The sequence below is a fragment of the Moschus berezovskii genome, chromosome 8 (genome assembly GCF_049115385.1).
Source record: "Moschus berezovskii isolate FMDL1 chromosome 8, NW_MosBer_1.0, whole genome shotgun sequence".
NCBI lineage: Eukaryota > Metazoa > Chordata > Mammalia > Artiodactyla > Moschidae > Moschus > Moschus berezovskii.
This window is the reverse complement of record NC_142467.1, coordinates 10096413-10108817: the sequence shown is the minus strand read 5'-3', so window position 1 is coordinate 10108817 and position 12405 is coordinate 10096413.

Sequence of the window (12405 nt, the reverse complement as noted above, 5' to 3'; positions counted from 1 at the left end):
ATGGCATCACCGACTCTGTGGACATGAGTTTGAGTGAGCTCTGGGAGTTGGTGATGGACAGGGAGGCCTGGTGTGCTGTGATTCATGGGGTCACGGAGAGTCGGACACGACTGAGCGACTGAACTGACTGAATAGATGTTTTTCTGTTTCTTTACCACGAGGACTGAGTGGGGGGAAGGAGAAATCACGAGCTGAGGCTGATGCCTGAAAACACTGGACCCGTGTCTCTCATCCGCGACGCTGTTGACGCACTGTAGCTGTGCCTGCCTCTCCAGGCGTCATAGGAGAGTTTACGGCATTACTGACCTCTATCTGGCAGATGCTGGTAGCACCCTCCACGTGTGATGTGACAATTAAATACGTCTCCAGACATTGACAGATTTCTCCTGGGGGGTGAAAATGCTCCCTGTTGAGAACCACTACACCACAGGAGTCAGAGGGGTCCTGACACCACCACTTTGCACTCCAGCGTCAGGGAGAGACGATTCTCCTGCATTTTACTCTTTGCTGTCACAAACATCTTCTCCCTTGGCAATAGTATCTTATATTTTTGAAGATAATAAAAAAAGCCTATGCTTGAAGGGTGAATTTTCCTTAGTTCTGTTATTCTGATTTTTGTGGATAGTTACTATAAAAAGAAAATTATAAGAATAAGTATGTTATTACCAAAATGACTGTACATGTTTCTGATAGTTTGTATGGACCGTTCACATTTACAGTGTATTAAAAATAAATAGTTACAGGGTTTGTATATATTTTGCATTTACTTTCTAAATATTTTAAACATTTGCTCTATCAAATGGGAAAACCGCATTTAGTGAAATTTCAGTTTTTTAAAGAAGCATAATGGGACAATTTTTATACCAGAAACCATGTTGAAAGTTGTGAACCAATCCTGCTCAGGTAACTGTTGTGAAATTCAATAAAATTTTTATATTTATTTTGCTGAAATCACTGTATTAGACCTGACAGACATTTAAGCAAATATTCTTAAATGTCATTTATTTCAGCACAAGATGCACCTTGTTTATTTTGTCATAGGATAATGTGCTTATAACAGGAAAGAATCCAATTCTGCACAATCTTGAGTAATTAAAATATCATATAGTATATTGTAGTATATAGTTGTCTGCATAAAAACATTGCCATTTCTAAAGACTTTCAAAGTGTTGGGGATTTCAGTGCATTCTGAACTATTAAATGTTTAATATAACAATATAAATATCTATGAAATCATTTATATTTACCAAGCATTTAAAATGTATTAGGGTTGAGGACAAATAGGTGAATAAGAAATAAACATTGATAATGCAAAGTCTCACTAATTTAAGTATTGGCCCACTGTTTGTTAAATGTTGTCCAGGATTCAGTAAGGAGTCAGTCTTGCTGGGAAATGTTGAGTGTTAGATGGCACACTGCTGCACTGATGCACAGAGCCCTCAGCTGTGCCAGAAACATTTAATGCTCCTCTTTGCTCTTCACTATCGAAATTTATGTTATTCTGTAGAAAGGTAAAAACCTCTTGATGTGATATTTTGCATCTATCACAAATAGCTAAAACTTATTCCACAAGGTCAAAACTGCACTTATCATAGGAGATATTTGATATAATATGAATCATTGGATATATATATATCACCTTTTGAAAAAGGAATTTGAGGGCATGCCTTCATGGGTACAACATGCTCTGCCCCAGGCATCTTATGAACCATGATGGAGAGAATGAAGATACAGTCTCACATAGTTTTATTACATGGAGACTCATCTAAAGTGTTTATTAAAGGCATTAAATGCCACAGATTGGGGAGCAAAAGTGTTATCCAAAAGAACACAGATCTGGGCAGTGCAATTTCACAGAAGACACGTCTTTCACCAGTGCCATAACCTGTAACATATTTTAAACAAGAGGCAGAGATAGGCAGTTGAATGAAAAGAAGCAAAAGGTTTATTGTAACTAGATTGCGGTTGTGTGAAAAGGTAAAATTTCACTAGCCCCCTAGACTGGAAGAGCTACTGACTAGCTAAAACCAAGTGGTTGAAACCCACCAATGCCATGCTAAAGAGTGTGCAATCTCCCTGCAGGAAATGGTAAACAAGCCAGGCCTCTGCACAGTACATTTCAAGGGCCACAAAGTATCATACCTACCAAGTCCTTTTAGGAACATGTTAGGAATCTTAGTGGAAAAACTAAGCTAAAATTATGACCTTAGACATATTGTTGATGGTATTAAAAATACAAAATAATTTACAATCTTATCAGTATGGATGGAATAGGTAAATAGTGATATATTTACTTCAGTTCAGTTCAGTCTCTCAGTCGTGTCCGACTCTCCGCGACCCCATGAATCACAGCACGCCAGGCCTCCCTGTCCATCACCAACTCCCGGAGCTCACTCAAACTCATGTCCACAGAGTCGGTGATGCCATCCAGCCATCTCATTCTCTGTCGTCCCCTTCTCCTCCCGCCCCCAACCTTTCCCAGCATCAGAGTCTTTTCCAGTGAGTCAACTCGTCGCATGAGGTGGCCAAAGTATTGCAGTTTCAGCTTTAGCATCAGTCTTTCCAATGAAAACCCAGGATTGATCTCCTTTAGAATGGACTGGTTTGGATCTCCTTGCAGTATAAGGGACTCTCAAGAGTCTTCTCCAACACCACAGTTCAAAAGCATCGATTTTTTGGCGATCAGCTTTCTTCACAGTCCAACTCTCACATCCATACATGACCACGGGAAAAACCATTGCCTTGACTAGACGGACCTTGGTTGGCAAAGTAATGTCTCTGCTTTTTTAATATACTATCAAGGTTGGTCATAACTTTCCTTCCAAGGAGCAAGCGTCTTTTAATTTCATGGCTGCAATCAGCATCTGCAGTGATTTTGGAACCCAAAAATATAAAGTCTGACACTGTTTCCACTGTTTTTCCATCTATTTCCCATGAGGTGATGGGACCAGATGCCATGATCTTAGTTTTCTGAATGTTGAGCTTCAAGCCAACCTTTTCACTCTCCTCTTTCACTTTCATCAAGAGGCTTTTGAGTTCCTCTTCACTTTCTGCCATAAAGGTGGTGTCATCTGCATATCTGAGGTTATTGATATTTCTCCCGGCAATCTTGATTCCAGCTTGTGCTTCTTCCAGCCCAGCGTTCCTCATGATGTATTCTGCATATAAGTTAAATAAGCAAGGTGACAATATACAACCTTGACGTACTCCTTTTCCTATTTGGAACCAGTCTGTTGTTCCATGTACAGTTCTGACTGTTGCTTCCTGACCTGCATACAGGTTTCTCAAGAGGCAGGTCAGGTGGTCTGGGATTCCCATCTCTTTCAGAATGTTCCACAGTTTATTGTGATCAACACAGTTAAAGGCTTTGGCATAGTCAATGAAGCAGAAATAGATGTTTTTCTGAAACTCTCTTGCTTTCTCCATGATCCAGCGGATGTTGGCAATTTGATCTCTGGTGCCTCTGCCTTTTCTAAAACCTGCTTGAACATCTGGGAGTTCACGGTTCACATATTGCTGAAGCCTGGCTTGGAGAATTTTGAGCATGAGTGCAATTGTGTGGTAGTTTGAGCATTCTTTGGCATTGCCTTTCTTTGGGATTGGAATGAAGACTGACCTCTTCCAGTCCTGTGGCCACTGCTGAGTTTTCCAAATCTGCTGGCATATTGAGTGCAGCACTTTCACAGCATCATCTTTCAAGACTTGAAATAGCTCAACTGGAATTCCATCACCTCCACTAGCTTTGTTCGTAGTGATGCTTTCTAAGGCCCACTTGACTTCACATTCCAAGATGTCTGGCTCTAGGTCAGTGATCACGTTATCGTGACTATCTTGGTTGTGAAGATCTTTTCTGTACAGTTCTTCTGTGTATTCTTGCCACCTCTTCTTAATATCTTTTGCTTCTGTTAGGTCCATACCATTTCTGTCCTTTATCGAGCCCATCTTTGCATGAAATGTTCCCTTGGAATCTCTAATTTTCTTGAAGAGGTCTCTTGTTTTTCCTATTCTGTTGTTTTCCTCTATTTCTTTGCATTGATCACTGAGGAAGGCTTTCTTATCTCTCCTTGCTATTCTTTGGAACTCTGCATTCAGATGCTTATATCTTTCCTTTTCTCCTTTGCTTTTCACCTCTCTTCTTTTCACAGCTATTTGTAAGGCCTCCTCAGACAGCCATTTTGCTCTTTTGCATTTCTTTTCCAGGGGATGGTCTTGGTCCCTGTCTACTGTACAATGTCACGAACCTCCGTCTCTTAATGGAATGTTATATTGCTGGTACAAAAACAAACTTTAAGTAAACGCTATTTTAAAAAGAAGAAATTGTGGCTACCATTAACTAAGCAAAAAAAATGGTGGTCTCTCTTGGAATAGTAATTAATGCAGTGGGATATGTTTACAGAACATTGAAAACTAGGTTAAACCAATGAGTGTGTGTGTATGTATAATATACAAATATAAATATAACAATTATTGTGTAAATCTTATAAATAAATATGAACATTAAATGAGCTGATAATAGCCTTTAAGTTAATACTCTTTGATTTGTAGGGTATAAGTAAGCATTAACTTATCTCTTGTATTATCTGCATTTCTAAATCCTCTACAAAGAATATGCAATAGTTGTATAATAAGATAAAAAGCTATTAAAATTAATTTTTGACTTAAAGTATCTAATAAGCTATATGAAGTAAATGTCATCAGTCCTTTGGGAAGATGTCTAGGGTACCAACAGGAAACAGACACATCAAAGATGATGCTGAAATTTTTAAGCATAAGATCCAAGGATGTTTAGTGATTTTTTTAATATGAGACAGTGATCAAGAGAAAGTTATATTGGAGGGAGGAAAATAATCATTTTTTTCTTTGTATTGGGTTCAAGGTGAACTTTATTTGGAAGTGTTGATAAGAAACTAGAGCTACTTCTTCAGAGTTCATTACAAGACAGAACTTGCTGGAAAGTGCTTGAATGATAGTCAGCTTGGAGATGCATGTGTGCAGAATCAGTTGTGCCAAAGCCTGAATTATAACTGTAAACCGAGTCTGCTGTTCTCATTCAAAATCCTTCATCCTCTGTGAAAAGCACTGAAATTTGGTCTTAACTGAAATCCTTGGAAATTTGACAGCCATTGCCTTCTCCAAATAAATTCAAAAGACTGTTTAAATTTGCAAAATAGTGTTTGAAAATTTCTGCCACTGTAAGTACTGCCATCAGTAAGCTTGAGGGTAGGAGAGACACTTTCTGATTTCAGTAACTTTATAATCCAAATTACTATACCAACAGTGCATAGGTGAACCAAACCACTATACTTAGAAAACAGGGAGTGTCTAATAAGCATCTATTAGCTTGTATCCATTTATCAATCAAATTCCATGTCAATGAAAAAAAAAACTCTCTTGAAAGACATTGTTAAAATTTACTCATCTTATAAAAAGAATAATGAAGAAACATTTAAAATTACTTAAAATTTTAATTTAAAACCTTAAGTAAAACAAAACAAAACAAATTATTAGCATTTTACAATTAAATATCTTTAAAGCTTAAAGAGTCGACTTTTGAAAGAAATTAATTTTTGTATAGTTTTAAAGCTCACATTTTAAAATTCCAACATCTATTTCTTTATTGTTGCTTTATATCTCAACCCCTACAAAAAGCATTCTAATTTGAAGCAGAATAATCAACAGTAAACCTATTTGTGTAACAGATCCAAAGAAGGGAAGATAGAAGGATTAGATTGAAGAAAGCATACTATAGTCTGCAAAAATTCAGCTTTACATATTAACATAGATATTGTCTGTTCAGTCAGTCAGTCAATTCAGTCACTCTGTTGTGTCCAACTCTTTGTGACCCCAGGGACTGCAGGACACCAGGCCTCCCAGTCCACCACCAACTCCCGGAGCTTGCTCAAACTCCTCTGTTGACTATGATGGATACTCCATTTCTTCTAAGGGATTCTTGCCCACAGTCACCTGAGTTAAATTCACCCATTCCAGTCCATTTTAGTTTGCTGATTTCCTCGAATGTCGACGTTCACTCTTGCCATCTCCTGTTTGACCACTTCCAATTTGCCTTGATTCATGGACCTGACATTCCAGGTTCCTCTGCAATATGGCTCTTTATAACATCTGACCTTGCTTCTATCACCAGTCACATCCACAACTGGGTGTTGTTTTTGCTTTGGCTCCATCCCTTCATTCTTTCTGGTTATTTCTCCACTGATCTCCAGTAGCATATTGGGCACCTACCAGCCTGGGGAGTTCCTCTTTCAGTGTCCTATCTTTTTGCCTTTTCATACTGTTCATGGGGTTCTCAAGGCAAGTATACTGAAGTGGTTTTCCATTCCCTTCTCCAGTGGATCACATTCTATCAGACCTCTCCACCATGACCTGTCCATCTTGGGTGGCCCCACACGGCATGGCTTAGTTTCATTGAGTTAGACAGGGCTGTGTTCCATGTGATCAGATTGGCTAGTTTTCTGTGATTATGGTTTCAGTGTATCTGCCCTCTGATGCCCTCTCTCAGCACCTACCGTCTTACTTGGGTTTCTCTTACCTTGGACGTGGTGCATGTCCTCACGGCTGCTGCTCCTGACTAATACAAATCAATGTTCTTACCACAGACTATCAGTTGCTTTGTGATCTTGTCTCCAATCCTCCTTAACCTCCTAATCTTCTCCACCCTCTTATTCACCCTGCTCCCATCATGTTAGCCTCCCGGCTGTGACACAGTGATGCTGTGAACCCCCTGACCCACACACTTTGCAACAGTTGGTCCTGGAATGTTTTTTCTGCAGTAGTTGCTTTCCCTCCCTCACTTCTTTCAGATCTCTTTTCAAGCTATTCCCATCATAGACTCTACCCACCACAGAGTGGCTTTATTTAGTTTCCTCTTTCTAACATGTATCATCACCCAACAGATAGTCACTTGATTGTTTAATGTCTACATTTTCATAATCAGAATGCAAGCTGTATGTGTGCAAGGGGTGTTTGTTTCTGGTTTGTTACTATACTGTGTATATATATATATATATATATATATATATATACACACACACACACGGTATGTAGTACATATATATACTATATATATACTATAGTGTATCCCACTTCTAAAACCGAGACAGATGTTTTAGTAAATGTTTGAGTGCATAAATAACTGAATGAATTTTCTGAATACTAAATATACAGATGATCTCCCCTTTCCTTACAAAACATATTTTTGAAGAAAAAGGCATTTGTAATAAAATAAAAAAGAGAAAAGTAAACTGAAAAAGAACAGGAGATAAACCAAGAGGCAAATGTTTTATGAAGGCACCAAATACATGTGCTTGTTAGAGACTTGAAAGATATATTTCTAGTATGCATTTAAGTCATTGATTTTATTTTTCGACATTCAGGATGAGGTTAAAATATCTCTATTGTTTGAATGTACAGTTTTTAAAGAAATCTTTCTTCAAATACAGTATTTTTCAAATAAATTTTATTTCCCCTCTTTTACCATTTCACTAAATAAGAGAAAATGCAAATAAATATTCAAATACAAACCAACTACTCTAAAATTGAAAAAAACTGCCAAAAATGTTGAATGCGTTGAATATATTTTATTCAAAACACATATTTTTTCCAAATTATAAATATTTATTTGTGCAATTACAAATATGAACTTTTATAAATATGTATATTATAAATATTTATTCAAAAATGTTCAATGTATTTTAATATATTCAAAGACAAATATGTTGATATTGCTGGAGGAAACTTGTGGTGATAGGCAACATTTTGATGTTGCCTATCATCAAATTTATTAATTTTAAGTTTCATCAGTTGATATATAAAAGACATTATTCTAAAAGATGTATTATGAGCTGGAGGAAACTTGTGGTGATAGGCAACATTTTGATGTTGCCTATCATCAAATTTATTAATTTTAAGTTTCATCAGTTGATATATAAAAGACATTATTCTAAAAGATGTATTATGAGCATCAAGGTGTGAGAATGTGGTCTGTCTAGGATTGAAGGTTAAGTTGGCACAACATTGGAGCTGTGAAGCTGACTCAGTCACTTCTAAGTCACTTCTAAATGAATAAAAGAAGAATTTCCTCAGGGCAAGTAACAACAATACACATTCCTCTACCTCCAGATGAAGAGTTTCTGGAACCATGTGTGTGCATGCCAAGTCGCTTCAGTTGCGTCCAACTCTTTGCAACCCTGTGGACTGTAGCCTGCCAGGATCCTCAGTCCATGGGATTCTTTAGGCAAGAATACTGCAGTGGATTGCCATGCCCTTCCCCGGGGAATCTTCCTGACCTAGGGATCAAGCCCTCATCTCTTGTGTCTCCTGCATTAGCAAGCAGGTTCTTTACCACTAGCGCCATGCGGGAAGTCCCAGAAGACCACATATCAGTGTTTTTAGCAAGAAGTGGGATGCTCCTGGTTAGGATGCCTGAGACATTAAGAAACCTCTAATGCACAAGGAATAACAACCTTCCCTGGTGGTTCAGACGGTAAAGCCTCTGCCTACAACACGGGAGACCTGGGTTCAATCCCTGGGTCGGGAAGATCTGGAGAAGGAAATAGCAACTCACTCCAGTATTTTGCCTGGTAAATCCCATGGACAGAGGAACCTGGTAGGCTACACTCCATGGGGTATCAAAGAGTCAGACACGAATGAGCGACTTCACTTTATTCTTTATGTGAATGCACGAGGAAGCCATATTATGATAATACATACATTTTTGTTGCTGTTGATTGTCTTAGTGCTTTATTTATAATCCATTTTTCTTGGTATTTCAAGGTTATTGACATGATTCAGTCTTAAAAACTGCATCAAGGACCTCTACTTCTTCTTTACTTTTGCCTCTTTAATCTTGAAATAAGGAGCATGACTAATCCTTTGCCTTCATACTTATTTTTGGAGAGTGTATGTAATAGAAATGTGTCTAGCACTGGCTTTTTTAGCCTCAGGCTACTGGGTAGCAACTTATAACTATTTCTTCCATTAGTGGGTTGGTTTCTCTCCATACCTAGGAAGTGACCAAAATGGGGGTTGCCTAGGAAATGGTCTCTCTGAAGCTGAAACAGCTATAACAGTTAAAATCTGGGTAAAATTCTGTCTTGGCAGAATTCAGATACTATTTCAAGTTCAGTGTTAAATAAATGTTCTCTGTAGCTGGAAGTTTTCATTTAATTAGCTATAGCTCAACATATGTTGCACTATAATAAAAGTTATTTTTCAAGGCAAGAAGACTCAATTGGAGGTTTTTCTTTGGAGACTGTGTATTTATGTTAATACTTCATCACAAATATTGTATGCATTTTTGCCTTTAGTATTCTTCTACTTAAGAATGAAATCCTACTACTAAACAAGTTCATGTATTTCAGAATAAATAATTGAATTCAGAATACTTCTACAAATAGAATGTTAAACTTTGGATTAGCTTGGAAACTGTAAAACTTAAATCTACCAGCAAACCAATTTATTTTCTGGTCATTAACAAATGTTTATAATTATTTCTTGAAGTTATATAACATAAAATAATGTTTCATTACCATATTCTAGGCCAAATAAGTTTTAAAATACTTGACAATCTCTCAGTGATCATATAGCATGTGCTTGTGGATATTATTTTTGTATTTCTCAGCAACAGAGTATCATAAGGGCCCTTAGAAAATAGTCACGTAAAACAATAATTAACAGAGTCAAAGTAAGATCAGTTGGATGAAGAGAGCATGCAATAAGGATAGAAATGTTAAGTGATAAATATCAGCTATCTAGAGTAGTAGTATGGAATTTTTATTTGCAAAATGGTAGAACTACACTACTTAACTGGCTTAAACAGAAGGGAGTTTCTTTTCTTTTTTTTTTAATTTGAGAAGCTCAAGGAGAGTTGGGCTGTTTTTGTATTTTCTTCATTCACAGCCAGATGATTACCACTTCTAAGGGACATTGGCTGCCACAGTACCAATCTACACCTGATTTTTCCAGCCGTCCATGCAGAAAAGAGATTTTTGCTTTATTAAAAGCTGTGGACCCTGACAGTGGGTGGCCCAAACTGGTTCACGTACCAATCCATGAACCAGACAGCCAGGATGTGTCGTTGATTTAGGTCTGACTCATGATCCCAATCCTGGAACCTGAAATTAGAGTCACTGCCAATTTTGTAAGGAATCCTGGACTCAAAGTGGGACGAATGGTTCCCTCACTGTGATAAACCTAAAATCGCTGCATCGTTGATTTACTAAGACTAGAGGAAACAGAATCAATGTGCATTTTGCTTTTGGTGTTTATTGGAAGGACTGACGCTGAAGCTGAAGCTCCAATCTTTTGGCCACCTGATAGGAACAGGTGACTCATTAGAAAAGACCCTGATGCTGGGAAAGATTGAGGGCAGGAGGAGAAAGGGATGACAGAGGATAAGATGGCTGGATGGCATCACCAACTCAATGGACATGAGTTTGGGTAAACTCCGGGAGTTGGTGATGGACAGGGAGGCCTGGCGTGCTGCGGTTCATGGAGTCACGGAGTCGGACATGACTGAGAGTCTGAACTGAACTGAACTGAATTTATAAATTGCATGACTTAAGCTCCCTCCTACATTCTGCTTCTTGACGTTTGGAATAGCCAATCAAGGTTTGTGTAGCAATGCAAGCCATCTTCTGAGGAGTAGGTGAAAGAAAGAGAGAGAGAATTGAGCTCCTTTATCATTCTCCTTGCATTCTTATACTCCTTTTTTAGTATTTTTTCTTGAAGCATCAGAATGACTCTATACAACTCCATAGTCCTGTTTCAGAGAACAATGCCTATACTTTCAGAACTAGTGTAACTGCTTTGCTTTACTCACTCTGGAAATAAAATTGAATTTAACTTGTTTTAATGAAATGAAATCCCGCCATAGTAGGAATTTTTTTTTTCATGAGAACATCTGATGGTGATATTGAAAAACATTTATTAAGGAATCCCCATGCCCTAGAGGAATTATGGTAGAATTACGTTAGATTGAGAATATCACTAGATGATTAGTATTGGGCTTCCAGGTGAAACCAAGGCTCTTCCTTTAGGGGACCATGGCAAATGAAGACTCTGGTCCAGAAAAACTGGTGATAGGAGCTACGGCCTTCTTTATGGGATGGCTGTGGTTTTCACATGATATTCAGAAAAACACGCAAAGAAGAGAACTAGAAACAGTAAAAACAGGTGGTGGAGGCATCTAAAAGTAATGGAGCTTTGTTTTAGAAAGTTCTCTTGTGATAATATGACTTTCCTGGCTTGTGGTAGCTGGCGCAGTAATAGAGTGGATACACAGTCTATATTCAAATGTGAAAAAACCTGAAAGTCCTTTGCGGTATTTCACTCTGGGTACTATAAGCTATGGCAAGAAATTTCGGAGGAAATGTGGACCTAGTTTGTAATCACAGGCATCTATGTCTAAGTAATTATATTACATGGGTAATACTCTTTAAACATTGGAACTTTAATAGAAGCAGTGAATTAAAGCTAGATTCCCTCACTGAAAAAAGGCTTTATTGAAATTTTTTTTTCTGATAACCAGCCAAACTCCTAAGTCTGAAAGTATTAAAACCATAAAGAGAGAGTTTAGAGAAGGATGTGAATAATGAAACCCAAATAGAACACAACTTTTCAAGATAACAATTTTATAATAAGTATCTGTAAGATGTGAGATTCCAAGCTATCTATGTTATTTGTGAAACTATTTAGTTACCATGATAATAGTCTTCTTTCTTTTAGGCTTTGCTTCACCTATTCTGCAATCTTTTTATTCTTTATTAACATTACTTGCATGAGGATAAAAACTGAATTATCTGAATGCAGTAAATATGTGGAGCATACTCTTTTAAGACTATAAAAATAATTATTATACTCCCATTATAAAATAGGCTTATAGTGAAATAAGCAGTGATCTCAGTCAGATATATATTAACCTAATAATTTTTTTAAAAATTGAATACCAATAGATCAATACTAATATATTTTCCACCATAAGTGTTTTAAAAAAGAGTGAATGGCTTCAACTCAAGCTGAGTTGAAACCACATGTACCTATGCACAGTTGTCAAACTAATTTGGCAGTAAATAGTGCATAGTCCAGTTTCTCATGGCATTAAGGGATTCCCTGGTGACTCAGTGGTAAAGAATCTGCCTGCAGTGCGGAAGCCACAGGGGACGTGGGTTCAATCCCTGGGTCGAGAAGATCCCCTGGAGGAGGGAATGGCGACCCACTCCAGTATTCTTGCCTGGAGAACCCCATGGACAGAGGAGCCTGCCAGGCTACAGTCCATAGCTTTGCAAAGAGTTGGACATGACTGAGTGGCTGAACTTAACTGAACTGAAGCCACTTAGCAACATTTACAAATTACTGGGTAAAGAGAGACATTTCTATAACTGTAGGTTA